This window comes from Candoia aspera, chromosome 4 (assembly GCF_035149785.1).
Source record: "Candoia aspera isolate rCanAsp1 chromosome 4, rCanAsp1.hap2, whole genome shotgun sequence".
NCBI lineage: Eukaryota > Metazoa > Chordata > Lepidosauria > Squamata > Boidae > Candoia > Candoia aspera.
In genome coordinates this window covers 24,572,510-24,600,457 of record NC_086156.1, presented here as the reverse complement: position 1 = coordinate 24,600,457, position 27,948 = coordinate 24,572,510, and the positions used below count along the sequence as shown (strand labels likewise).

The 27,948-nt window shown below is 42.8% G+C and overlaps 1 protein-coding gene and 1 long non-coding RNA gene across 2 annotated transcripts in view; both read left to right on the top strand.

Moving 5' to 3' along the window:
* Window positions 1-27,948, top strand: part of HEPACAM2 (HEPACAM family member 2) — a 268,902-nt gene that overhangs the window by 70,066 nt on the left and 170,888 nt on the right. The gene's annotated exons all lie outside the window — the stretch shown is intronic.
* The window catches only part of LOC134497748 (uncharacterized), a 110,939-nt gene continuing 107,507 nt past the window's right edge, over window positions 24,517-27,948 (top strand). Inside the window, exon 1 of the long non-coding RNA XR_010067940.1 lies at window positions 24,517-24,602. This is a non-coding gene — a long non-coding RNA (uncharacterized LOC134497748). The remainder of the gene's footprint in view (window positions 24,603-27,948) is intronic.

Genomic DNA, 27,948 nt, shown 5'->3' with positions numbered 1-27,948 from the left:
TAACCTCCACAAAATTAATCACTCATTATTTATGTCCACATTTGTAGTCCAAAAGACAAAAGGGCATTTTCATAGTACTCTGGCTATAAAAGTTTCTAGATTCTTATGGAATGATTGAGTGGAAAATGAAATAATTGTTAGGCTTTATGTCTTCCATGTATTGAAAGTAACATTGGGATGATCTCAGAAAAAAGTTCTTTCCCTCTCCCCCTATGAAAAGAATTATGGGCTGCTAGCTCACTCAGTCAAAAGTGTAAGGGCTAGACTATTCGTGCAGTCTCACCAAAAACACATATGTGAATGTTTTCCAAATTCTTTTTTAAAAAAATTAAAGAATTCATCTCAAAGCAATATTCCCACCTCTATTTCTCATCTTAGAAATACTCTGATGTTCTATACAAAGAAGAACCATTTCCACTCTAACTGCTTTAGTGTAAAGGGTTAACATAAAATGCATGTCTCAGAATATGCTCCGCTGATGGTATCTGCCACTATCTCAAGAGTGTCCACAGGAAGGGGCCCAAAAATCCAATATGGCGGCCACAATCACATGTAAAAAATGAGGTGGGGCTTTGATTGCACGATTGTGGCTGTCATAATGACTTTTTTGACCTGTACACACCCTAAACTATCTGATCATCTGGAAGTAGGAAAAAGACAGAGGGACTAACTATCTTAGTCCCTATGGGCCAAAACCACAACAGTACTCAGATTTTGGAAAAAAATCCTAAAAGTATTAAAATGGCTGAAAAATCCCCTAGTCAGCATGAAACTACACAGCTAGGACAAAAAAAAAATCGGTACAGACCTCCTTGTACCACGTCGTAACAGAATATAAAGGAGGAGAAATATGTTTGATCAATACATTATCTGAAAGTCCTGGCACCCAAAGTAGCAGGTTTGCTGAAGTCAGACTGGGCTGAATAGAGCAAGGATAATAGCCAGCCTATGTGAGCTTCTATGAAGGCGAAGTGAGAGTTAAATAGAAAAGGGTCTGAAAATCACTGAGAGTAAACAAACTAACTTTCCATGTCCTGGTCATTTTAGCTAGTTAATTTATTCAGGCAAAGGCAACCTGATGTCCTCCAGATGTCTTGGTCTGCACTACATCTATCATTTTTAGAATCACCAACTGTAAAGGATTTGGAAGTTATAGTCCAACACATTTGGAGGCCACCAGATTATTTTCCCCTAAGTAGTCATTACATGTTGTCTTCTTTCTACATTCTGTGTTTTGTTTTTAAAAAAATGAGTTTAAATCAATGGTGACCAACCCACAGTTTGCATGCCATAACCCCACCACCACCTTTATTTCTTTTTTTTTGAGCCCTCAGATCATAGCCTGATTTCCCCCTATTTTTAGCTGAAAACTAAAGAAATAAAATGCACCTTGTCTTCAGATAGCTTAGTGCACCTAAGCAGAAGCAAACAAAACAGAACAACAAATCTAAAAAGATGCAACACCTTCAATTAGCATAACCCATTTATGTGCTATCATAAACTTACTGTCCCTTCCTCTGCAGCCTCCAGCCACTATAAGAAGAAAAATGAAATCTCCTGTAAAATAATCAAACCCCCATATCTAGGCAGTAAGTACTGTATGTCTGTATGTAAGTAGGCTAGCAGTCCCTTGTCTCTGATTTGATATTTTTCCACAAAAAGACTGTTAAAATATGTTAACAAAATTATATCATGCAGATGAATTATAAAGGAAGAACAACCATACCATCTGTACTTTCTGAACCTGAGGTTTACCTTTCAGAATTAGCTGTACATCTTTCATATTTGTTTGTTTCTTTATCACCAACTCTACATAGACTCTTGATGGTTTACAAATTACTAAAACTTCAAATATAAAATAACTACCAAATTATCTCCTTTATAGCCCAAGAAACTAGGGAGGGTCCCTTCTGAGCTGCTTGCCCCACCCACATTCCTGCTGTGGGCTAAGCTACCTTTTATCTGTTCATTCCCTTGGCTGCGTTTTGTTGCCCTGTCTCCCACGGTCATTCCCACATACCATTACAGTTCTTCAATAAAACAAGCAGACGCCTGGGATTAGCAAACAGGGAGAGGAAGCTCAGAGGTGACCTTATCTACTGCTCTGCCCTTCTCCAAGTTCATTCAGGCACCTGGAGGAACTACCTGCCAAATTGCTGGTAACTCTCCAAGTGTCTGCAGGATCCATAAATGCTTGGGAAGGACCAACCTAACTAAAGAGGCAAAAGAGAGCATTCATCTGACCATGGCAAAGGACTCACTCTAAGATCCTCTAGTTTCATATCACATACCAATTACTCTAAGATGAGGACCAGATTTAACATGTGACAGCCTACATAGGTCAGGCCAGTAATACCTGGAACAAGCTCGTGGTTGGCATAGTGGACATTTATCTCCTGAGACTTCTCAGAACTCTCTCCCAGTACATTTTTATTGAAATCACCTACCACTAACAGCCAGGGGACCCCAAAATCAGCCAAGCAATTAGGTCCAGGTGCTAAGCTACACAGAATCCCTGGCTTATCCCTACAGTCCAACCTCACATACAGTCACTTCTGCATACTATCTCAGAAATATGGCCCCCAATCACCAGAAACATTTCTCTGAAGGTCATCAACATTCCCCAACCTTGGGACCATGACAGATGAAGGACTCAAAACCTGGGAGGGCAGATTTCCAAGATATTAATATCCCCACCCTTGCCTAGCAGGTTTCAATAGTACATGTTAATAGTGTACTAGCTTGGAATTAGATGGAAGTACCCCTCAAAAATTACAAAAAAAGGGTTAATAAGTATTCTTTAAAACAAAACAAAGCAAACCAATTTCCTGGCTGGGACCAATGAAGTCTGAGTATTTAGCACAAAGGTAGTGTTTGTTCTTTTAAAACACAGATAATGACTAAACTTATATCTTTTGGCTTTAATATAATAGGTCTGTAGACTTCAAAATATTGGCAATCATTCTAGCAGCAAAATTTACAGTGGTTCTCATGAGCCTTATTTCCTATACATGAACAGAATGACAAATAGGATTTTGTTGCCCAAGACAGAAAACAATGTTAAATAGTATAATTACAGGGAAGAATTCAAATTAACAAATTTGCTTCTGAAAAGGCATTTGATAATTATGAAATTTCAAAATCAGTATTGCTTGTCATCAGACTTGTACACTTGAGAATAATAAAGATTAATTAATTCATTCTCTCTCCCTTGGATTTTCATATGCAGGTTTTTTTCTTTTTTATTATGGATAATGATTTGCCTAAACAGATTACATGAATCCAGTAGTAGCTTGGGATCTGAGTTTGTTTATTTATTTATCAAATTTGTCACCGCCCATCTCTTCTCACTACAGTAGAGGGACTCTGGGCAGTTGTTGAGTTCCTGAAAGATGAACTTCCTCCACTTTTTAATTAAAAAAAATTGTCTGGATTGTTGCTAAGAATGCCAACATCTCTGGAAGTTAGTAACTGCCAACAAAAGATAAGTCCTTTTCAGTAATGATTCCTCAACTCTGTATTTTCTTCCCTGTCCATTTATCTCTTGCTTTTTAATTAATAGAGTAGAATTTAAAAATAGATATATTTTAATATTTTTGGTATGTTTTGCTACTGATATTCTCATTGGTTTTCACTGCTATTTTAATCTGGTTTCTATGGTTTTTGTTTATGAATTTTTGCTATAAACAACCTCAAAGCTAAGGTTGAAAAATGCAGTACGAATAATAAACATCTGACAAATCTAAAGCATTCTAGTTTTAATGTTATCTGAGACATTATTCCCTTCCTGACCTTATTAATCTTAGAATAAGGTTTGGGGAAAAATAATACTTACCCAAATCTGTTTTAAAAAGCACATTGATATAAGTATTTTATTTAAAAATAATGAAGAAGGAAGAATAATGTTAATAAAACAACTTAGCAACTACATTTCATGTATCTTTTTTAATTTTTGCAGATAACCTATTTGTTGTTTGCCTCCCTTAATTTATCTTAGTTATCTTTGAACTGAATATTCTAGGTTGTTTTTTTTTTACTTAAAACCATAATAACATGAATACTCAGTAACCTAATTTAGCACATTTTGTGTTTCCATCACTAATTAACATTCAGTTGCTAGGGTGATTCTTTTTCTCCTGGGACAATTTTACTTTAGATATCAGATGGGAGAAATAGTGCATCGAATGCTTTCCAACAGCATTTCTATATTATAAATTAGCATATCGGGAAAGAAAAATCCCCATCAGTGCCTAGGATGCCAGTTTTCCAGATTCAGAAAGGGAAATATGTAAAGATAGGACCACCATTGGTATATCATCCTAAATGGTTAAAAAGCAATTGAAGCTACTATCTTCACTTGTCCTTAGTCAATGCCGAGTCCAGAAAAATTGCCAAACTAGTCCTTCAGCAAGAATCCAACCCTGACAAGAATCCAACCCTTGGATTACCCCAAGAGTAGTTGCTTTCCTTACTCACAGTATCTCCAAGTTGTTTAAAACAAAATGTAAACAACCTGGATTCTTGCTGAAGGACTAGCTTGTTTGCCCAAGTCTACTCCCAGACACTGGCAAGAGTGCTAGAGTACACACAGTCTGCAAGCAGAAGGAGCCAGGTTCAATCCCCAGTTCATTCCAAATAGGAGTGGAAAGACCCATGGTTGAAATTCTTCACAGATGGTGCCATTCAATGTAAACACTGCTGGCTGCATAGATCAATGGTGTGATTCAGGGTAAATCGAACTTTTAACTTCTAATGTGTGTTTCAGATCTGCCTCTCTGGCTCACCTCTTGGCAACCTAGACAATAGGCCCAATTAAAACTATCCAGGATCTGATCCATTCCTCCTTGATGAATGGAGGTAGGGAACAGTAGGTTTGTTGTAACCAGATAATATGAATTAGGGAATTATGCTTATTAAACTGACTGTGGATTTTTAACAGGACTCTTTTTAATGATTCCTAAGATTGCAGTGATGGATCTTGTGTAAGCAAACCAGTTTGAAGCCTTGAGTATGAGTCATTATTTCCTCACTGATACCTATCTGGAAGTCTCATTACTTCAGCACTGCAGTATTATTTATACTCTTGTTTATTGTATTTTATTTTGCTGGAACCAAGGTAACAGCTTGTATTTTCGACCTGGTCTTAAAAAATCACTTTAGCACACTGTCTTAGAAAGTATCTGAAAACAAGAGAGGAAGAAAAAAAAGGCAATTAGTTGTCACCCACTGTTACTACATACCACAGCTGTAATAATACAACCATGTGACAGTTGGAATATCAGTTACTGCTAGAAAAATAAATGCCATGCAGTAAATCCTGGACAAAAACCTGTTTTACTTGTTGATGTGTAAATTAAAGCCATGTTTCTTTTCATCCAAATACTACTACTTTAAGCCACAGAAATACTTCACAGTTAACTTGGAAGTTTTTGTCTGATTCTTTTAATTAACAATCCCTTTGAAGTTGTAATGTAACTGTGTATAAGCCACATTTGGGGACAATTGAGATGCAAAATATCCTTTTCACAATTTTATGGGGAAACTGGCAATTAATTCTGCTGGTGAGATGGAGTTAATACTTAAAATGAATTCAAAATTTTGTCTTTTTCCATCTATTGCATAGCTAACACTAATCTTGCTATTTCTCTCTCTGTAACTAAGGTAGAGATAGGCTGATTCAGCTGAGGTCAACTGTAAAAATTATCAGTGCATCTTATATTTTACTTAATGTAAGTTGCAGTTTTATATTCAGGTGGGGAACTTGAATATTCAGTCCTCCAGATGTTAACATGCCTAGCAGTTCAAGTCAACTTGACCAGTAGTGAGGGATACTAGGAGAAATAATTCAGCAATATTTAGAGCCTAGCCTGGCCATTTTTTAAAATAGAAAAAGTCTTCACTTGGTGCCCAAAAACCAGAACAGTCTTAGCACAAGGGAAATCATCTTTGGGAGAGCATTCCAAAATGTCAACATCAAGAAGTCCTTAGACAGGTGATAAAAATAAGAAACTCAGACAGAGTTAGAAACTTGGTTGCTTTCTAACTTTTGCATCCTGTCTCCCATGATGAATATTGTAATAAGGAGGTGATCTGTTTAGCCATGTCTATTGGCTGGTAAGGGAGGAACTGCCTGGTGCTTGCTGCCTTCTCATTCTTTCCCCCCCTCCCCCACTTATTTATTTGAAGAATTTGTATCCTACAGGCTCCACCTGGGGTGGCTTTGATGGCTTTAATGGCAAAAACCATACAGTACAAATAGCCTCTTGTGGTGAAATTCGGTGCTGCTGCTGATTCCCAGGAAGGAGTGAACGCATTCCAAGCTGATAAGAGGAATCGCAGTTTGGAAAGCCTTGGCAGGGGGTCAAAGAGAGTCAGGGTAGCCCCGCCCTAGACTCTCCTGGGTTATTTCCCCATAGGTTAGTTAGGATAGCTTTAGTCTGGCAAGATTCTGTTTATTTAGTGAAAACAATAAAGAACTAGAGCTGGAATACACCGACAGAGTCGTTTCTTGGTCCGGTCCTGACACTTCTTATGCTAATCTCTGTTTTGCTTACCAACATTTTGTTGAATAATCCACAGTTAGGTACCCTCTCAAAATATTCCATAAAATGTTTTATAAATCATAATTTATGGTTCTTCAGAAATGTCCTGACTTAGAGCAAAAAAACCACACTGAGACAGGGACTTGGTCTCTAGTGTTTATTATCTGCTCTAGTAGGTAGAAAATCCTGCCAAACTGAAGGAGTGTGGGAAACCCACACAGATAAACCACCAAACTCAAGGCAGGTCTGCTCTGAGTTTCTCTGAAGGACAGTTCAAAGCCTCTAAACTACGCATGTGCTTTTCCCCCTGGATAGGGCCCCCTCCTGATCACCATCAGTACTCATGACAAGAAATGTCTAAATGCTCTTGAATCCAGCTGTGACCATTTCCCCCAAATGTCTGTTCCTGTACCCACCTCTTTGTTTCAACAGATTTGTCTGATAAATACATTTTATAATGTATGTATATAAGAACCAAACTTGATACAACAAAATAGAAACTCTGCAAAGTTGGAAATTACATTGCCAAAAACATATAGCTGAGGGAAATACAATAAACCCTCAGTTTAGTAAATTGAGATACAAGTCACTTTTTTCGTTCTGACTTAATCCCCATTGTCAATTAAACTGACATTTTACTGCAAATGACGTCATTTATGTCAATTATATACTATTATGCAAATTATATATATTGATTGAAATGATGTTTTCCCCACATACTTCAACACCATTGAAAGGCAGCTTCAAGATACCTAAAATCTGTTCCATTTTGCCACCCAATACCTTGGAAGCAAAGGCAGGGGACTACAAATGGGTGTGATCAGAGGTGTGTTTTGGGAGTGTAGGCAGTCATGTACATGCTCCCTCTCCTGTGATCATTAACCAGCCTGCACTCCAGCCTTTTCTCCCCAGTTTTTGCCCTTTCCACACGACTGTATTTCCTGAGTTTCTTCCATACTTGTCACCTACCCCACACTTCCATTTTTGGTACCAAATTCCTTCCAGCCTTCGTTTAAGGAAGAAGAGAGGACATGTTAACAGCATGCTGAACTGTATTTTTACCTTAAGATGCAACAACCCTGTTTTTTTGCACTGCATATCCAGAAAATGAGGAATGCTGTGCTGGCTTTGTCGGGTATTTGCCAGTTTCTGTATATTTGTCAGTTGCACATTGCAATCCCTTCCCTTTCTCCTGGAGTTTACAGTGGCTGCCCAGCAGCTAGTCAGTTTCAGTTCTCTGGTTATACAGAACATTAGTCTCACAATCATGACAGGTCCTGCTTCTCTCCTCTCTGAGCTATTTCTATCTTGGTGTCTTCCCATGTATTTCTTTATTTCCCATTATTTTGACTTGGAAGATACCCAAATGGGGTGTGGGAAGAAGCACAGACAAACTAGCTTAGAGAAGTCCTGAAATTAGACCTTCCCCATTCTTGCTGCATTGACTGATTGGTAGTTTTCCCCACTGGCTCATGACATGCTGAAAAGGAACCAATTATCTTGCCTCTGATGAACGACACACAAATCAGGATGCCATTCAGCAATGATTCGGCACAGACAAAACAGAAGTAGGATAGGGATTGACAATGGAGGGGCAGCCAATTTTATGCCAATATTGTTTTGTAACAATTAAAGGATAGGTAGGTATCTCTAGCTTAATAGTGGGGGAAAGACTTGTGTTGATAATTCTGGGCTAAACGGACAAATGGTTTGACTTAATGCACATTGTGCTAGACTATAATGTGATATGTTTATTTTTGCCTTAGCACATTGTATGAATTGAACCATCATCATTTACTTAAGAAACCATTTTTAAAACAAATTATGGTATAGCACAATGTGCAAAGCCAGTGATCGTATAAGGTGATTTTCTGACCAGTCATGCCACCTGCTGTTTATGTTATTGGACTATATTGTGATAATGAATAGGGGAATTTGTATCCCAAACACAGTTATGAGGTCACATGATTCACAGGAACATGTGGGAACAATCACATATTATATTACACACATCATCACAATTGTTTTGGTTATTAACCCCCCTTGGGAAAACATCTAAATGATTTCAGCAAATGTGCAGCCTAGTAATTCCAACTGCAACAAGGTTTATTTACATCTGTTGCAGCCCTTTTCCAATTGTTAAGAAAACCTTAAATATAGTGTTTTGGTTTTGCATTCAAAGAGCAATATTAGACCCTACTCTTCTCAGGAAGACCCAAAGGCATCATCCACCTTCAAGGTAGAACAGGCTAGGGAACCAATGCCATGCAGATCAATACTATTTTATTCTAAAGCTACTGTAACAGAACTTTGCAAGTCTGAATGTGCTTCCTCCTTCCCTCCCTCCCTCCATCTTCGTGTGAACTAGACTGTCTGAGATGTTTACTCAAATTAGGTTCTTGGAATGGGTTCAATCAAGCCCTCCTTGTCTGATTGTTGCCTTGGTAGCAGCTCTTCCTCCTGTCCTTCAAGGCCACTGCCTATGCCCTCTACAGGCATTCTGCCAGCTTGCTTCCTTATTTATAAGCCATATTAATAAATCCCATGGGGGCTCAAGGCAGTGCATCTAGAGGTCAGTCCTCATCTTATCCTCGCCATGATAAGCTGGACTGAGCAACACCTTCATGAGGACTTAAACCTGGTCTACTCCAGTCCCAATGTGACACCTCAGCTGCCCTTCCCCACTGGCAGTCTCTTTGTCTTCTGAACCACAACAAGCCAGAGGAAGTCCTTGACCACATGCACAATGGAATACGGTGACAGCATTCTAGCCTGTACCATTTCAATCTAAATATAATGGACTATGAGAATAACCTCATAGGAGACAGAAAGAAAAGCCACAGCTTAGAAATCGGTCTGATAAGAGAAATCTGAGTCCAAGGGGTGGGTGGGGTTGGAGAAAGCATCTCAGAAGGGACCCTCCCTAGTTCTCTGGAAGAAAAGGTGGGGGGGCCAAGGGCTTTCAGAGTTGCAAGATTCTGTTACTATAACCTTACAATAAAGACAGTATTAGTACTCGTGGTTTTGGTTTCCTGTCTGGACTACCCTGAAGGGATGACACTATACAAAGTAAATCTGAGAAGGATTAGGGGCACCTGCAGGGGGTCAAAAAAGTCAAGATGACAGTCATGACCATTTGATTGAAGCCTCGTCCCTTCATTTGCATGCATACATTACAGAAACATAAAAAAGGGCAGAGCTTTGATTGCATGGTGACAATTACCATCTTGATTTTTTAAATTCCCCTGGAGAATGCTCCTGAGAAGGGACTGGTAAGAATTTCTCTCTAAGGCACTGGTTTACTACACACATATAGCTTTATACATTCATAGCAGGCACACAGACCTAGGAAAACATTTAAAATTAGAATTCCATATCTGCCACCTAAAATGATATGCTGCAGTTTACCACAGCAAAACTTTGCCATCTTGCTAAAACAGAACTGTACAGCTTTTCAGTTGCATTTGGCTTTTGACTTGGATGTACACCAAAAGATAGTGTCAGGCTCTGCCTGCTACTCAGTAAAACACAGACACTAGTGTAGGCTTTAGGTTCTGGTTTTATTAGAGTATAGAATGCGTGCCCTAGGAAAAGCTGAGAGTGGGACGCGCCGGAACAGGATTTAAATAGCCCGCACCGGTCAGCGCTCCACCCCTCCTTCTCCGAGTGTCCCCGAGCCCCGTTGCCGGTAGGTGAGGGGTCGCGCAGCCCCTCCTGTGCCTCGGGTGTCTCCTTAATTGGTTTTCTTCGGCCGGTGATGGGCCATTGCCGGGCGATCCGGTTCGTAAGCTTTCTGACAGCTCGGGCGTGCCTCGTGGTCGGGTGTTGTCAATTACTTCTCTTGCAACATTGTATCTCTTCCTTCCGTGCCTCTGGCTAGGATCGATACTTTGTTGCCAGCACCTGTTGCTTGCTTTTGTTAGTTGGTTGCCTTATCCCTTAATCCGCCCGGTGCTCATTTCTTTGTATTGTTATGTGAGCCGTTGTGATGTTACAAGCATTGCAACGGTGATCATGACATGCCCCCCTTCCGAAAGGTTAAGCCGCGGGTTTGGAGAGGTAGGTGGTGTGCTGGGTGCGGATCAGGTCGGGAGCCTGGACGTCACGGGCAGTGACCCACTCAGGATGTGGAAAGTGTTTCCACTTCACGAGGTATTGGAGGGAGCCCCGCTGCTTCCGGCAGTCAAGCACCTCTTTTACCTCAAAGTGTTGCTGTCCGTCTATCATCACTGGTGGAGGGAGCGCGTGGGTGCCACCGGGAGGGGTCACTTGCCGACTTGAGTAAGCTGCAGTGAAATACCGGGTGCAGTCTTTTAAGATTATGGGGCAGGTCCAAGCGCACCGTGACTGGGTTTACTATTTGTGTTACCCGGAACAGTCCAATAAACTTGGGGCCCAGCTTTTTTGATGGTTGAGGCGATTTTATGAATCTGGTGGATAAATAGACCATGTCTCCCACCTGAAATGTTGGTTGCTGGCACCGGTGTTTGTCCGCTTGGGATTTGTACGCTGTTTGTGCCTCTTTAAGCGCGTCCTTGATGACCGGCCAGGAAGCTGCGATTTTCTCGCCCCAGTCACAAGCAGCCACTGTTGGGGACGGAGGCTGAGGTAGTTCAGGGATGGGGATGAACTCCCGGCCCGACACCACCCCGAATGGGGTTTTTATGGTGCTCTGGTGTATCGTGTTGTTGTATGCGACCTCTGCGAACGGGAGGAGGTCTACCCAATCGTCTTGGTGATAGTTTATATAGGAGCGGAGGAATTGCTCCAGTGTGGCATTAAGGATCTCTGTGGATCCATCCGTCTGGGGATGCCAGGAGGTTGACAGGGCTTGCTGGGTATCTATCAGCTTCAAAAAAGCTCGCCAAAACCTCAAAGTAAATTGTGTGCCCCTATCGGTCACCAAGTGGGAGGGGCATCCGTGTAGGCAGTACACGTGAACTAGGAACAGTTTCGCCAGCTGTTGGGCTGACAGGATCGAGGCGCAGGGGATGAAATGCGCTTGTTTTGAAAAGTAGTCTTTTACCACCCAAATGACCATTTTCTTTTGGCTGGGCGGTAAGTCGACTATGAAGTCCATTGAGATTTCATCCCAAGGGCGGGAGGGTTCAGCTACGGGTTGCAGCAGCCCCTGGGGTTTGCCAGCTGGTCGCTTGGCCATAGCGCACACTGGGCAGGATGCCACATACGTCTTGACGTCTTTCCTCAGCGAGGGCCACCAAAGTTGCCTCCGAGTCAGGTGTAGGGTCTTCAAGAACCCGAAATGACCAGCCTGTTTGCTGTCATGCGATCTGTTGAGGATCGCCTGCCATTGTGAGTCGGGTACATATAGCCTTCCTTCCGCCCATGCGAGATCCTGGTCCACGGTGACCTTGTTGGGGTTGGCGAGGAGCCAGGGGTCAGTTTTCGATGCCGTTATGAAGTCTGCCCGTAGCCCACCCGGTATTTGAGGTTGTCTGCGTCTGGGGGCGGGTGGCGTTGTAGTTGTTTGTGAGGGGGGGCCAGGCTGTCCCCAAGCGCGAGCCCGGGTGACCACTGCCATACCCAGCTGGGAGTTGGAAAGTACCATCCCTACGATGTCGGAGATAGGCTTCGCATCCTGGGGTAGTCGGGAGAGTGCGTCTGCCAGGAAGTTCTTTTTGCCTGGTATGAACTTCAGTTGGAAGTTGAACCGGCTGAAGAGCTGTGCCCAGCGTATTTGTTTGGGGCTGAGGCGTTGGGGCGTACGGAGCGCCTCGAGGTTGCGGTGGTCTGTCCAGACCTCAAACGGGCAAGTCATCTCTTCCAAAAGGTGACGCCAAGCCTCCAGTGCTACTTTAACCACAAACGCCTCCTTTTCCCATACGTGCCACCGCCTCTCAGTCTCTGAGAATTTCCTTGAGAGGTAGGTGCATGGCTTAAGGATTCCTGCGGAGTCCTTTTGCAGTAGGATGGCGCCTATTGAAAAGTCAGAGGCGTCTACCTGCACCACAAAAGGTCGTTCGGGGTCCGGGTGAGCTAGGATTGGCTCCGCGGTGAACAGCGCTTTCAGCCTGTCAAACGCAGTTTGACAGGCGGGAGTCCAATTAAATATGGCCCCCAGGTTTTTAACCTTGCGCGTCTCCCCGACGCCCTTGGTCTTAAGTAGATTGGTTAATGGTAGGGCTATTTCCGCGAACCCCCTCGCAAAGGACCTATAGAAATTCACGAACCCAAGGAAGCTTTGAAGCTGGCGCCTGGTGCGTGGGCGTTCCCAGCTCAAAACTGCCTGGACCTTTGCGGGGTCCATTTCTACGCCTTTGTCAGAGATTCTGTACCCTAGGTAGTCCAAGCGCGATTTGTGGAATTCGCACTTGGACAGCTTAGCGTAGAGTTTGGCTTTTCGTAGTTTGGCAAGGACTTGCCTCACCAACCTTTCGTGTTCCCTCTGTATCTTCGTGTAGATGAGGACATCATCCAGGTACACCAGCACGCCCTTGAATAGGTGTTCATGCAGCACCTCGTTTATGAGTTGCATGAAGACCCCCGGAGCCCCCGCAAGGCCGAATGGCAGTACCTTATTTTGGAATGAGCCCAAGGGACAGTTGAATGCCGTTTTCCACTCGTCCCCTTCCCTGATGCGGATTCTGTAATATGCTTCGCAGAGGTCGAGTTTGGAAAACACCCTACCCTTTGACAGGTGTGCTAGCATGTCCTTTACGAGGGGTAGTGGGTATTTATTGGATAGGGAAGCGGAATTTAATCCGCAGTAATTGGTGCATAGTCTTAGGGTGCCGTCCTTCTTTTCTCAAAATAGGACGGGTGCTCCGGCCGGCGAGTTCGCTGGTTCTATGAAGCCCCTGGAAAGGTTTTTATCCAAGAATTCCCGCAGCGCCGCTAATTCTCTCTGGGTCATGGGGTAGATCTTAGGTTTGGGTAATGGGACGTCTGGGAGCAGCTCAATTGTGCAGTCCGTCTTGCGGTGGGGGGTAATTGGTCCGCCTCCTCTTCTCCGAAGACATCTGCAAAGTCTGCATATTGCTCTGGCAGTCCTTCTGGGGTGGGGGTCGTTGTTGTGGATGACGGCTTCTGCCCTCCCCATTGTCGGAGTAGGTGGTTTGTCCGGTGTCGGTGCCTGGTAGACCCCGTCTTTGAACTTGATGGAGCGTGTCCTCCAGTCGATGTGTGGGTTATTGCGTGTTAGCCATGGGATCCCCAAGACTATTATGGGTTTCCCTATCTGGGTCACCGCGAAGTTTATTGATTCCTTGTGGGTGCCCATTGTCAGGGTGCCCATTTCGGTCCTCTGGGTGGCCGGTCTCCCCCCCTCGCTGTAGAACCGTCTAGTTTGTGGAACGCCAGCAGTTTAGGAAGGGGGGCACAGGGCAGTTTGAGCGCGGTGACAAAGTTCGGGTGGATCAGATTTCTGGAGCACCCAGAATCCACCATAGCTTCGGCCGCAATGACTCTGGGGCCGTAAGCGAGTTTGATTGTCCCTGCCAGGATGGAGCAGTCGTCACTCACCCTGGGGTTGTTGCGCCCCTTCTTCACCACCTGCCCAGCAGCGCTGCTTAGAGCAGGTGGGGAGCGTTTCCCACCGGCTGTTCTTGGGCGTCGCTCGCGTCCCGTGAGGTAGGCATCCGCGTCCTCGTCCGGGGTTGCTAATGCTCCTGTCAGCTGTCTGGGGGGGCGGTTGGATGGTTTGTGCGGCGTCTTCGGTGTGGGTCTGGGCGGGCGATCCGTTGCTCTGTTCGTGAAGCAATCTGCCGCTCAGCCCGTTTTCCCGCACTTGGTGCACTGTCCGCGGGCAAGCCTCCATTGTTGGTCTGCGTGCCAGGTTGGCCCCGTCTGTGGGACTGGTCCTCTTGTGCTGGGCAGGATTTTGTCTTCTGCGGTTGCGAGCAGGAACGTGCGCTGCGCGTGCTCTGCTTTGCTGGCTAGACAAATCCACCCGTGAAGGGAGGCTGGGTCGTCCCTGTAGAGTGCCCATTGGAGCACCTCCCGGTTGAGGCCACACTTGAACATGTCGATGAGGGTGGCCTCCGACCATTCTGTGATTTTGCCCACGAGGACCTTGAATTCGAGGGCGTAGTCGGCCACCGTTCTCTTGCCCTGCCGCAGTGCTAGGAGTGTGCACTTTGCCCTTTCCTTCGCCAGGGGGTCCTCAAAGTAATGTTTCAGCTTGGCAAGGAAGTCATGGAAGTTGGTCAAAGCTGGGGCTCCGGACTCGTACATTTGTACGTACCAGTCCGCAGCCCTATCCTGGAGTCTGGTGGCCACTGCCAAGATTTTGGCGGCTTCTGTGTTGAAGTAATGGCCGTATTGGGCCATGTAGTCCCTCGCGTTAGTTAAAAAGGACAGTTTCATGGGGTTCCCGTCAAATTGCACGGTGAAGTCTTTCGCGAACTTCCCGTGTTGCGGGTCCCCAACCCATGGGTGTTGAAGGATGGCTCCCACTGGCCTGGGGGCGCGAATCTCTGCGGTAGAGTCTCGAGCTTGGCCCCTCCCACTCGGGGTTGTAGATGGGGTGGGTATGTTGCCGCGGTCCCCTCTTACCCCCTGTGTTGCCTCAGTCTTGGAGCGTTCGCTGACGATTGTTGCCAGGGACTGGAGCATGTGTTCCAGGTCTCGTACCTTGGCTTTCAGGGTCGTGTCCTCATCTGCCGCTGGCGGGGACAGGAGCAGGTGCTCAAGGTATCGTACTCTGGCTTCTAGAGCCGTGACCCTGTCTGGTGTGCCCTGGTCATCTGACGTTGGTGCTGCTAGATGCTGTCCGGTACGCAGTCTTGCGCCTTCCTGCTCGGGCGTTTTGGGGTAGCGGAGCCTCCAGCTGGGGTAGGGTGTTCCCGTCCGGGATCCAACTCCGTCGGCCCAAGCGAGGAGTTGTTGGTCCCCGACCTCGTCTTCCGTCGGGGTTCTCCCGTCTGGGTTAGGGCTCCAGGTCTGGAACTGGGGAGTGGTGTGGGCGGGGAGGGTGTCCGCGTCTCCTGTGGGGTGCGCCACCTCCAGCCGTCGTCGGGTCGCCTCTGCCTCTTGCGGGCTGTCCTTCACGCCTCTGGTGCGAAGTGCTGGCTCCATCGCTGTCCCCAATTCCGTTTCTCGCCAGTTGGTCTCTCCTGCGGAAAAATTTTCGTCCGGTAGAGCTTGGCAATTTTTGGTTTGGTGACTCTCAGCTTTATGTCAGGCTCTGCCTGCTACTCAGTAAAACACAGACACTAGTGTAGGCTTTAGGTTCTGGTTTTATTAGAGTATAGAATGCGTGCCCTAGGAAAAGCTGAGAGTGAGTGGGACGCACCGGAACGGGATTTAAATAGCCCACACCGGTCAGTGCTCCACCCCTCCTTCTCCGAGTGTCCCCGAGCCCCGTTGCCGGTAGGTGAGGGGTCGCGCAGCCCCTCCTGTGCCTCGGGTGTCTCCTTAATTGGTTTTCTCCAGCCGGTGATGGGCCATTGCCGGGTGATCCGGTTCGTAAGCTTTCTGACAGCTCGGGCGTGCCTCATGGTCGGGTGTTGTCAATTACTTCTCTTGCAACATTGTATCTCTTCCTTCCGTGCCTCTGGCTAGGATCGATACTTTGTTGCCAGCATCTGTTGCTTGCTTTTGTTAGTTGGTTGCCTTATCCCTTAATCCGCCCGGTGCTCATTTCTTTGTATTGTTATGTGAGCCGTTGTGATGTTACAAGCATCGCAACGGTGATCATGACAGATAGGCAGAGATGGAATATAAAAATGGGTAGGAACAGGAGAGAATTAAGTTGGAATTTATTTATTTCATATTTATATTTAATTCCCATTTATTTGCTGATTTCCCTTCTGTCAAGTTAAAAATTACAATTTGGTGGCAATTTTTGGAGTGGTTTTGACAGCTCCACTTAAGGCTTTCCGGGGGGCAGAAGATTTGCATCCTTGCTCTAGAGCATTGTTTCTCAGCCTCAGGAAGTTTAAGAAGTGTGGACTTCAACTCCCAGAATTCCCAGGCTAGCATGCTGGCTGGGGAATTCTGGAAGTTGAAGTCCACACTTCTTAAACTTCCTGAGGTTGAGAAACAATGCTCTAGAGGAATCCCTTTCAAATCAGTCATAGTACAGCATTGTGGGGGGATAACAATAGGGGACGGTCTATTCTTTAGATTGCTTGATCTAAGGTATTTGGTACATAGGGTTCCTGCTTCATTCTGTACCCATGGGCTTTGATGGGAGCTGGATTATGCTCACTTTTGGTTCTTTTATTCCAAAACTGAAAATAATCATAAACATAGACTTCAGAGGTGTTTAACCAAGATGCTGTGCCTATTTATTTTATCCTCTCAGTAGCAGTGCATCTGTTTGATCCATGGAGGCTTCACCATGGACTGAATCAGAGTTAAAGATATGATGAGTGTGAAGGTAACCACATCATGAGGCTTATGTCTCAGGAGATGTTTAAGTTCAAGGTGGCTAATAAAATTAAGGCAAGTGGCAGGCATCTGGCCTCCTTCCCAGACTCTGATTTTCCTGGAGAAAATTAAAAGGATTCGGCAAGACGCACAGCCCGAGTCATATCAGCATTGCTTATTGCATTCCAAGTGCCATATCAAAGATTAAGTTAGAATGGTTTTACAGCACGCTGCAATCTCCCAGGAGCTGCAATTTATCAGCTTTCTAGATTTTTATTTATTTCTTACAGGTGGTTTTCTGCTACTTCAATCATTCCAATTCTTAGCAGTTCAAAGCCAAGATACAATAATGCAATAAAAACATATCATAATCATAAAACAGATGCAATACTTGTACAATACTAAAACAATTGTCATATAGACATCCAATAATCAGAGCCTAACCAGTTAAACCCAGGGTTCTACATCATCCCCAATGCAATCAACAAAACATGCTGCAGCTCCCAAATGCTCTTTGAAATAACCAAGTTATATCTGGGGGTGAGGATTGAGATGGAATGTCTTTATGCTAGAAGGGCTTTATGTGCCCAGTGGAATGCAGAAAGGAGAAAGTGCATCATAAATAATAATTTTAAAAAGCTATTCTGACTGCTGACTTCACAAGGCAAGTGGACAGGAAGCAATTTATTTGTGTTCAAGCCCTTCCTAATTCTCAGGCCTATACAAGGATACTTTTCTATGCATTCTGGGAAGCACAGGAAGAGCGAAAATAATCTGCTTAAAAAGGATAAAACTTTTGTAGTTTGTTTGTTTGAAAATAACAAGCAGTTAATTATGTATTTTGGCCATTCTTTTTTTATTCTAATAAAGTGTCATAAAGTTGATTTATGCATTGCTGCAACCATTTTTTAACCACTAATATTCAACTCAGGGCTTCAGCTATGTTGTTTTGTTTCCACACAATGGGATTGCTTCTGAGTAATTGTGAATTGGTTTCTATTGCACAACCCCTCAAGTAGTCCAATGTATTAACAGTTCCATAATTTTAAATAAAAGTTCTACAATGAAGTGCAAATTTGGCATAGGCATACACATACAGTACTGTAGATCCCTTTAAATCAGTGTTTCTCAACCTCAGCAACTTTAAGCTGTGTGGACTTCAACTCCCAGAATTCTTGAGTCAGCAAGGCTGGCTGGGGAATTCTAGGAGTTGAAGTCCACACAGCTCAAAAGTTGCTGAGGTTTAGAAGCACCGTTTTAAATAGATCTAAAGAAACTGCAGTATCTTATAAGGATACAGTCCTGCACTCACTTATCTGGGAGTAAGTCCCACTGAATTCTGTAAGATTTGCTCATGATAAGAGATAATATAGGACAGAGTTTCTCAACCTTGGCAACTTTAAGATGTGTGGACTTCAACTCCCAGAATTCCCCAGCCAGCAGTCCATGGATCTTTAAGATACCAAGGTTGATATAAGATATGCTGTAAATCTTTGAAGCTTGCTTCCAACTTTCCAGGCTGTAGGGAAGGGGTTCTCAAGCTGTGAGTCATGACCACCTGAGGCTTCCAAGGCAAATTTGAGGGGGTTGCAAGTTGCTCACACTCTGCCTGAACAAGGGCAGCTTTTGCCAAGATATTAGTCCAAGATCAGGCTCTGCCTGAGATCCAGGCACTAAGGCTTTTCTTCAACAGCCATTGTGTACACAGCGACAGTTCCTTCAAAAGTCTCAGCCCATCCAGGAAAAAGGCAAGAGGGGTGACCCCTCAAACCCCATCTTGCTATGGGCCATCCTGCAACAGTGAGAACATTGTTTCCAACCAGGTCTCTGCTACTACCAATCACATTACACTCAAGAGGGCTTGGGTCCTTTGGTTTGCAAACAGGCTTCCTTCCACCAAGCCTTTTTCATGAGACTGATTGGAAGTAGCTGTCCACACCAATGAAGCAGGGTCAAATTGGACTTCCAGGAATTTCCAGTTTTGCTGGGAGTGGCAATCTGTACTCTCCAGAGAAGGAGGGACATACAAGGCAGGACTCCAAAACATCCTCTAGTGGAAAGCCTGCTTTCTCCAAGAAAAAAGCAACTGGCCTGCTCCCCCCCTTACCCAGGCTTGGTGAGCTGCTACTCAAAGGACAGCAGCCCCTTCCTCTGCCTTGCAATCTTATAACTCCAGTGCTAGGTTGGAGGACTCACATCTTACCTATTCTCTTTGACTCTTAGGACAGCAGGAGGTTCCTAACACCTACAGCAGCAGTCCAGACTAGCAGACTTGCTGTGGTTGGCTGTGCATAAGCAAGTTAGCCTTGACAGCTTCTCAGCCTCAGCCCAGCCCATTTCAGGGCAACTCTATAGCTCAAGGGCTTGTTGCTTAAATTGAGGGTTCTCCACTTTTTTTTGCTCATGGTCCTCTGAACCTCATTTACCTCCGTGACCCCCCTCATGGTTGCTATTAGCTGGGAAAATCCATCTGCACCGTTTATCAATCTAAACCAGTGTTTCTCAAACTTGGCAACTTGAAGACACATGGACTTCAACTCCCAATTCTGCGAGTTGAAGTCCACGTGTCTTGAAGTTGCCAAGTTTGAGAAACGCTGGTCTAAACTGTATTATATAAACACTGTTTCATTCATGTATTTATTCACATTTATTCATTATTTTAGGAGGCCATGGAACCACAACATTTGAGAATTCCTGCCTCAAGGAAAAAGTACCTTCTGATCTACATTCTGCTACTCACTGCACTTAGAAATATGCACCTCTGAATGACTACTAGATAGTAGCAAAGAGATAGAGAAAACTCTGAACTCCCTCCTAGCCTCTAGTGCAATGTTTCTCAACCTTGACAACTTTAAGATGTGTGGACTTCAACTCCCATAATTCCCCAGCCACTGCTCTAGTGGTTATAGGGATTTTTTGCAGGCCATATTAATAACCAGAATTCAGGTGATCTTAACCTGTACATCACAACTCCGAAATGGACAGGTTATGCCTTTTAGGGTGGGTCCCCATGGTCCAGTTGATACAGGTAGTCCTCACTTAACAACCATTTGTTTAGTGACAGTTCGGACTTACAATGGTGCTGGGAAAAACTTATACCCAGCCCTCATACTTATGACCATTGCAGTGTCCCCACAATCACATGATCACAATTTGGGCACTTGGCAACCGGTTCACATTTATGACAGTCACAGCATCCTGTGGTCATGTGACCACCATTTTCTACCTTTCCAGCCAGCTTCTAGCAAACAAAAGCAGTGGGGAACCATGTGATTCACTTAATGACCACATGGTTTGCTTAACACCCACGGTGCTTCGCTTAATGGTTGCCACAAAAAAGGTCATAAAATGAGTCAGATTCACTTAATGACTGCTTCACTTAGCAGCCAGAATTCCAGGCCCAATTGTGGTCATTAAGCAAGGACTACCTGTGCACTGAAACTTCCTTCTGCACAAGTGTGTTAAACATGGGGCATGATGAAGTGATCTGATAAAACTGCAGGAAGTACACCTTCAGGGAACAGCAAGGGGCACCTTGAAGGAATAAGTGAGCTTTCTAATCCCTTTGAGAATCACCCCTCTTCTTTCTCTCACTTCCAGTTCTCAGCATCTGCCCCTTCCCGTTCCTGCTGATTCCCAGAGGCCTTCCCTAGAAATTTCTGTGTCATGGTATAAACAGACTCACTTTGCTGTATACTCAGTCTGGTCGTTACATGTTGCAAGAGAAATCTGACTGCAGTATTGAAAAAGACATAGAATAGGTGATCAACCAGTTCATTGAAACAGCCATGTCAGAATTAATACTAAATCAGAGCCAAGCCATTTACTATACTATGCCTTTTTAAAATGATTCAACTGCAAATGATTGTGAACAACAGCTGTTTTAATTTTGTGCTGTTCAAGTATTTGTTTTTTGGGAGACTACTGCTTACTTCCAGGCAATAAAATAATTATTCATAATATTTTATTATATTATCCAAGTGTCTAATTTCTTAATCACTAGTTATATTTTAGTAACAATATGTTTAATTTTTGCTGGCAAAAGTAAAGTAATTATAGGAAAAACATTATTAATTCAGACCTGGACTATGGGTTGTGAAGCTGCCTCCAAATTCATATTGAAGTCCTGTCTGGAAAAGATTAAAAAAAAACCTGTCCTAACTATTGCAGATCCACTTCATGGATAGAACATCTCTCTGTACTCTTTTAAACTTTTTATTTTTACAAAGGCACCCTGATCAGCCAGATATAATTGCCTCCATATTTAAACTCAACCTTTGAAACACAAGTCCATTTTAACATCTTCCAGTTTTCCATTAAGTTATCTTTAAGACCATGAAGTCTGGCATTTCTTATACTTTGGAGTCCCAATTCACACCTTCATTTCAATCTATAAAAATTCTACATAATATTAAGAAACATGTGTGTTACTCCTGAAAACTATATATTTTCTCCTATTTCTCCAGCATAAAAAGTACACTGACAGTTCAATAGAATCATTAATTGAATTCTGGATCTGTTTAAAAAATAAACCAGCCATGATATTTATTTTGGACTTAGGATGCTGGCATAACATCACTTGGACCACACTGCTAACTGCCTCAGCGATTCCAACCTCAGACCTAAAAAAAAGTGAAAGCAGTTCACTGAACCATTAACAGCAGATTTTCCAGGAATAAACCTTATCAAAATTGTGAGATGCTCAATGTATTGTATTGGCAAATCCCCAGAAATAACAACTTGATTTGTTTTTGTACTTTTGGTAGCAGTCTGATTTGCACAAATTAGCAGGTGAATCCAGCCTGACACAGTTATAAATGTGATCCCTTCCCATTGGCTTTAGATTAAACTGGTTTTCAAATGACAATTTACAGGGCAGGTTTCCAGCTCTCCAAAGCAGTTTGAAGGTAATCCATGCTTGTCTTCACTTCTGCCAACTTGAAGGGCTGAGAACAAGGGGTGAAAATCACCCTTCAGAGCCCCACCAGTGCTGAAGATGGAAACTGATAAAACTCGCTGCTTTGTTACCCCTGTTATTTTGTATTACAGGAAGAGCGGCAAACTTCTCCAGCTATCCCTTCCCTTAGAGGCCCTGAAGCTCAAGAGCTAGGTAGAGAGGTAAAACAAACCTTTCACCTGCTGGGAGGCTGGATCTGAGCAGCAGCGAAGGCTTCTTTGGATGAGAAGCTGGTGTTGCCTGCCTTTCTTGCTCTCTTGCTTAGATTGCTGCAATGTGTTTGGACACAGAGCTGCCCTTGAAGACTACAGCAAGCTTCAGCTGGTCTAGTATGCAGAAGTTCAGACAGCTAGAGAAGTCAATCAGTTCACCCATGTAACATCACTGCTCCAAGAGCTCACTGGTTACCAGCTTGCTTCTGGGTACATTTCAATGCACCAGTTGTTATTTTTAAAACCCCTTTATGGCATAGGACCTGGGTACCTTTGGGATTGCCTATTCCCAGGGGTTTCTTCCTCAACATCAGGAAGTCTCCTTTCAGGTCCCTTCTCTTAGAGAGCATCATCTTCAAGGTCCACAGAGTATGGCCTTCTCAGTTGCTCCCTTCATATTCTCAGGATCAGCATTCCCCTATAGTCTGGCCCCCATGCACCTGAGTTTTCAAAAAGTTATAAAGACCCGACCCTTGCAAAGTGCCATCAAAACCTGATATGTTATCATGTTCCTCCTCGTAGGAGAATGTCTATAGGTGAATTGTTGCCTCGGGTATTTTGGGTCATATTTTTAATGCATTGTTTAAATTAAATTAAATTAATTTCATAGATTATCTATCAGGTATATATGCTAGTCAGCATTTATTATGACTGGAACAGCCTATATGCCAAGCAAGCAAGCAAGCACTCACTGCCCAGCCTTGCCAGCACAGAACAGACCTCCAAAACACTGATTGACTACAATGGCAAAACCCTGGCTCCTGCTGCCTGACTAATGGGGAAAGGGATAGTGATGTCATAGACCTTTGTCAATGCTGTCCTAGTGCAAAGGCTCATAGGATAAGAGGCATCTCCTGAAAAAAGCGTGTGACAATGCTGTATTTCCAGAATAGTAACTTTTGACCCAATTAGCATGGCTCAATTTTATGCTGCCAGAATCACTAGTAGAGACAGTTGACTGGGTTAGAGGCTAACTAGATTAAGGATAGTGTGTAAGTGCTAAGAGTTCTGAATACTGTAGCTCAAATGTTTGCATGCTTTCAAGGTAGCAGATTTACCCAGTAATCATTTGACCATACATTTTGTTTATTTATTTATTTTAGAGGCCACCCAACTAGGACGACTCTGGGCAACTTGCACATTAAAAGCAAGAATAAAACTTGAGAAACAAATCAAGAGACCTCCATGAAAGAATGGAGACCCAACAAAAATCAATCTACAGAATCTCTGTAGCTACCCTCTAACCCAAGGTCTGGGAGAATGGCCAGGTTTTCAAGGATTTTCAGAACATCATTAGGGTGTTGGCCACACCTGGCTTGATCATTTTTGTATGGAGTCCTTTTAATAGTTTCAGAAAATCCAGTTGCCTTTTAAGAAAGTCATCTGAGCCTCAGAAGAGGAGTGATTTATATAGTGAATGGAAAAATGCTCTCAACGTAACAATAATATAACATATTATTAAACCAGCAGCTGTTCTGAAAATGGATCCTTTGCTATAGGGAAAACTCTCAGGTTTTGGGGATTCTATTACCAACCAGCCCTAATGTACATACAGAAAAATAGCTGAAAATGTAATGCAATTGTAAAGATAAGAGGACATAACAATAAATACAACACTGGCAGATATAACACTTACATGGATTTAAGTGTTCTTCGAACATATGATTAAGAAGGACTAAGCCAAGAAAATAAACAAAAGATGTTGTGTTCTAAACAGTGATTAATTTAAAAAAGAAAAAGAAAAAAATCAGCATGCATTTCTAACAGTAAGCAGAAATCAGTTCTGAAACAGTGCACCTGCTAGCTTTGGGAAAGAGTTGTATTATATTTTACGTTAGCAATTTGAAGTTGAGTATATTGTGGTGATTTCTCTTTCCTCTTATGAGTAAATAGTCTCAAGTATCAATGGAAAAAAACCCCATGTTTTCCCACACCTAAATGTTACCTAATTAGCAAAGGTTGTGCCATCTAATAGCCATAGTAATAAGATTTGATCAAAGCTGTGAAATGTCAAACTGACTTGAATGGGGGGATCTGGTTAATATCTACCGTGATAGAACTCTAAATGGTTCTCTCAAAACACTAAGAAATCTCATCAGCCTTTGCAAAACTGGCTCATTAAACTGTAGATCCATGATGGGAATCAGAGTATCTCCTTTGTTGCTGGCCTGGCAGATAATTGCTGATTCTGAACTGATTTGTGCAAACATAGCTCAGGAACACAAGAACACAAAATGTACTTTTGTGTGTATGTGTTGTATATTTGTTATTGTGAAGGTGAAAGGTCCCCTGCGCAAGCACTGAGTCATGTCTGACCCTTTGGGGGAACGCCGCTTTTGCGACGTTTTCTTGGCAGGCTATGGCAGGGTGGTTTGCCATTGCCTTCCCTGGTTGTCACCTTCTCCAGCAAGCTGGGTACTCATTTGGAAGGCTGGAAGGCTGAGTCCACCTGAGCCGGTTACCCAAGAGAGAATCCAGCTTCCGCTGGGATCGAACTCGGGTCGTGAGGAGAGTTTTGGTTTCAATACTGCTGCCTACCACTCTGTGCCACATGAGGCTGTTATATTTGTTATTACTCAGCTACAATTGGAACATTGATTGTTGTGCAAAAAATAAATCATTAGCTTCGTAGAATGTCATTCCTACAGCTCCCAATTATTCAAATAGTATAGCAATGAATAATTAAGGCAGATGGAAATATTGTTCTAGTTCCTTTGAAGAGCAGAACACAAACTGGGAGGAACGTACAATGTCTTATCGGGTCTTACCCTTCCTGAACTCTCTCCAAGTATACAGGAATATTCACACTGAACTCAGGAATATCCACATCTTATAAAAAAAATTGTAGCTATTGACAGCCATTTACTGCCAGGGGAAAGCAAGTCATCCATTTAAATTATGAGCATTTCTTTCTTTATAGTTCAACTTATTTAGGCAATGGGGTCAAGAGACAGAAGGTACTGATGAGGGGCAAAAACCCTCCCTTTCAGTGTCTATTTCATGGTTTTCTCAAGTAAGAGGTAGCTGCCTTATTTTTGTAAATCAATGTCTCTTCAAGCCATCATTGTATTTAGAATCCCCCCACTAGATTGACAGCATGTATTTCAGTTTCTCACAGCAGGAGACAAGCAGTCTGGAAGCCAACTCCTTAGATGTCTTTGTTGTCATTTGACAATTCAGATGTGGACAAAAGTTCTCCTGCAGGTTGAGAAGATGGATTGGATTACTATGTGGCCAAAACAGAACTCATTCATAGGATTGCTTTGCCTTAAGAGTTAAAAACTGGGCAGGACTGATCTCCAGAAAAGCCTTGAGCTACCGTAGGGTCAAGGGCCAGGTTTACAACTGCACTGACATCTGTTAATGTGAAGTTGACATTTCTGAATGCACCAGTTGTAGGGTTTATCCATAAGGTAATAAAGACTATGTAAGTATTACAGTATTCTCATATTCTTCCTATAAATAGCTCAAGCCATGTACACATTACATACTATCCAGACCACTTTGTGTGGCCATTTGAGGATTTGAACTTGGTCTGCATGACACTGAGATCTATTAACAATGTTTCAAAAGAGGGTTCCTCCAATAGCACTCTCTCTGACACACTGGAAGAAAGTATTGAGACTAGACAGACAGAAAGCCCAGGCTGTGAAGAGACAAACTCAGGAGGGTAGTTATACTGAATTATATTAGTTATATAGTTATATTAATTCAAGGTATGAATTAACTGAACCACATAGAGTTGGAAGTGGATTCCATCTGGCCATCAATTCCAGCCCCCTGCTGAGTGTAAAAAATTGAAGCATCTTTGATGGATGACTGTATAACCTACATGTGGTGAAAGGGAACCCACTACTTCTTTGGGCAATTGATTCCAAGTGTCCTACAATCAAGGAGCTTTATCAAACATGTAATCTACTTAATAGTAGAACAGGCTCCAGCAGACTGGCACACAACTGATCTATCTCTTAGATGGAAGGTCACTGGAACAGAACTTACGAAGTGTAGTAGGATAATAAATCAATACCAAAATTAAACATCATAAAGTGAAATGTTTCAGACAATGAGCCATTCTTTCTTCCAGATATTCCATTCCATTCCAATCCAAAAATACCTGTACAGCCAGTTTTTAAAATATTAGGATGTGTAATGTTTACTAGAGAGCCAGTTTGGTGTAGTGGTTAAGGCATCAGGCTAGAAACCAGAAGACTGGGAGTTTTAATCCTGCCTTAGGCACAAAGCCAGCTGGGTGGCCTTGGGCCAGTCACTCTGTCTCAGCCCTAGGAAGCAGGCAATGGCAAAACACTTCTGAAATCTTGCCAAAAAAACTGCAGGGACTTGTCCACACAGTCATGAGGAGTCAAGACTGACTCAAAGGTACCAAAAAAAAGAAAAGCTTACTATGATATAAGCAGTTGCATTTATATTTTAATTAGGCTATTCATTTCATTTACTTCGTATTTTTATGTGGTGAACAATATTCTTTTGATGGGAAGTTACAATACATATAATAATTCCATGCTTCCCAATCAGATTCTGATAATGCAATCTTTCTCCCTCATCCACAGAACTGGGAAGTGTAAGGTCTCCCCATTGTATCAGGGAGGCTATAATCAGATGATGTCTTCCCCTTTCCCCATACTACATTTGCCTTTTTTATTTTCCACAAACACATCTGTTGAAAAAAGTTGGAATAACTGCCCTGATGCCCTTCCAGTATAGAGCCAGGATGCCTAGTTTATGAGCAATTATTATAAATAATAATTAGTATTAATTATTGCTGTATTCTAATAATTGTAGAATATAGTCCTTTGGCAGAATGACACTATACTGTGTATCTGTGTCTAAGTCTGTGTGTAGTAGTAATAAGTAAAATAATGTTGATAAGGTTAATAAATGTGAAACAGGCACATTTTACCGTAAATTTATCCAACATTTTTCTGTAGCTCTGCATTGTGAGAGACAACCATAATAGCAAATGAACCGCTGTTGCTTTGTCCATTTGCTCTCTGAACAATCTTCCTTCATGAAATCTTTGCAAGTATGTAAGGTTCTATCAAATACAATTTTTAAAATAATTTGAGATAATAAAGGGGACATGATAATAAAGCCGCATTTGCATTCACAGCGGTATTTTAAACATGTTTCTCTTGATCTGCAAGCAAGGAAAATACAAGTTTCTCAAGAGATATTGGAACACCTGCCACTTAGCAGTTAACTACAATGCTATCATGTTCTAAGGGGCAGGTGTTAAAGTAGTACTTGTATTTTATAAATGCTAAGAGCATTCAAAGACTGGATTACCACAGATTAAAATGTTTATTGGAGAGGGCAGTTTTCCAAGTTCTACCCTCACACGTATGTATGTAATCCTGCGGGAGCTCATTCTTAATTTATATGAATAAACTGAACTGAGTTTGAATTCTTTTCATGCTACAGCCATCGTATTAATACTGCAATATTGTGCCAAGGAGGATAACAGTAAGAGGCAAGAGAAAAGCTAAACCCATAAGTATTTTCTTCAGCTGCCTAAATAACTGTACTACAACTGCAAACTACAGCAGTTAAAGGATCTATTATTTTAAGTGTTTTGTATCTTTCTTCATTTCAGTCTTATCTTTTCATGGTCATATGGTCCTAGAATGAGAGGATTAGAATTAGACTGAGCCAAATGTCGGATTTTATTATTATGCTGCTTGTCTGCCAAAATACTTCGATAAAGGAAATTATCATCTTATTACAGTGGTCTGTGAGAAGGATATCAAAAAGGCTGGCTCATGTGAGACCTGAAGGTGAACTGAGATAGAGTTTCTGTTGTGGAGACACATAAAATAAAATGTATCTTGAAGAGAAATTCTAGTGTCTCTAAGAATTGATTTGTGTAAATGGAAGGCAGCAGTTACAC